Genomic DNA, 1969 nt, shown 5'->3' on the forward strand with positions numbered 1-1969 from the left:
GTAGAGATAGAATAGAATATATTATACTTTTAGCAAAATTTTAAAAAAGAGGTAACAATCATCTGACCACTAATTATCTTAGTTCTCTTCTTTTGGATACTTTCTATACTGTTAATGTCTTTCCTAAAATGTAGCCCACATTTCAAAATAAGTGAGGAGAGAGTCAAGCTGACTCTGTTGCCCTTAGTGGTTGAAGGAATCAGAACACAAGAAACCATGTCCTGGATTATTGACGAAAATGGCAGGGGTGACTATTGAGCCATTATCTTTGAGAATTATGATAAATGAGAAAGGTGTTTAAGACTTGGAAAAGTCCCAGTATTCATAAAAGAGGGTAGGGTAGAAGAAGAGCTTGAAAGTAACAGAGCAATGAGTTTGTTGTTACTTAGTTGTGTCTCACTCTTTATGACCCTATTTGGTGTTTCTTTTTCAAAGATACTAGAGTGGTTTGCCATATTGTTCTCCAGATCATTTTACAGATAAGGATACTGAGGCAAATAGCATTAAGTGACTTGTCTAGGGTCTCACAGCTAGTAAGTGTCTGAGGCCAGATTTGAGCTCATGGAAATGAGTCTTCCTGACTCCAGATCCAGAACTCTATTCATTTCACCACCTACCTGCCCAAACAGACTTCTATTCTTCATAAGTTTCTAAAACACATTATTAAAGGGAAAGTTGTGAGCTCTTAGGAAAAACAAGCCGTGATCACTAAAAGCAAGTAGGACTTTTTGTTGGACTTCAACTCACTTCCTTTTTTTTTTGACAAGGCAGCTAAGCCTGTAGATCATGGGATGACTCTAATCCTAATACATTTAGATTTCAGCAGAGCATTGAACAAAGTCCCCCATTCTGTGAGACAGATATGGCTGAATTAGAGTTTACTGGGGAGGATTTGGATTTGTAATTCATTACTTTTATCACTGACTTAGATGAAAACATAAATAACATGTGTGTCAAGTTTGAAAATGACAGGGATCTTGGCAGGATAGCAAACATGTTGAATGGTAAAATCCAGATTCCAAAATGCCTCAACAGGCAAGAGTGATGAGGCAAATTAAATAAAATTAAACTCAATAAATGGATGAACAAGAGATGGGGAATTCATTAACCATTTACTATGTGCCAGCAACTATGAACAGTGACAAAAGTATAGTTCTTTACTAGAGTTCTAAGATAAATATTTCAAATATATGCAGAGAGAAGGTGTAGTTAGACAATATTTCTTGTAAAAAGCAATCTGGAGATTTTAGGGTTCAATGTGATTCAACAGTAACATGGCAAAAAAAAAAACTAATGTTATCATAAGCTGCAGTAAGAGAGGAATTGTATCAAGAAAGACACCATAAGCAGCACTTCTATTATATTTTATACTGGTCAAGCTACAAAGGGAGTAATAATGTTCATCTATTGGCAATGTATTTTAGGAAATTATACACACATTTATGTACATACGTGTATGTGTATGTATACATATAAATATAATGAACTGGGTATAATATATAATATAAATACATATATGTATGTGTATGTCCACACACACATATACATGTATACATATACATATATACATATACTAGCTATATAACCCTGACAAGTCACTTAACATTTGTTTGCCTCAATTTCCTCTTTTGTAAAATGATCTGCAAAAGAAAATGGCAAACCACTTCAGTATTTTGACAAGAAAATTCCAAATGGGGTCACAAAGAGTCAGACATAACTGAAATGATTAAATAATAGCAACAACTTCCATCTAACTCCTTTTGATAACCAATCAAGGAAAACATCATTTTCTCCAATAAACCACAGAACAAAAAGACTTTTCTCCATTTATTTCATTTTTCCCCAGAAGAGGAAGCAATATACTAATATACGTAGTATACACATAATTATTGATTTCCTGCAGAAGAAACTAATACGTTTGGATCATTGGAATAGTTCGCTTGTTTCCATGACTGCTGACCATCCTTAT

Source organism: Petaurus breviceps, unplaced genomic scaffold (assembly GCF_028583685.1).
Source record: "Petaurus breviceps papuanus isolate PSGF00001 unplaced genomic scaffold, PetGlider_PUasm1.0 189, whole genome shotgun sequence".
NCBI classification, from domain to species: Eukaryota; Metazoa; Chordata; class Mammalia; order Diprotodontia; family Petauridae; genus Petaurus; species Petaurus breviceps.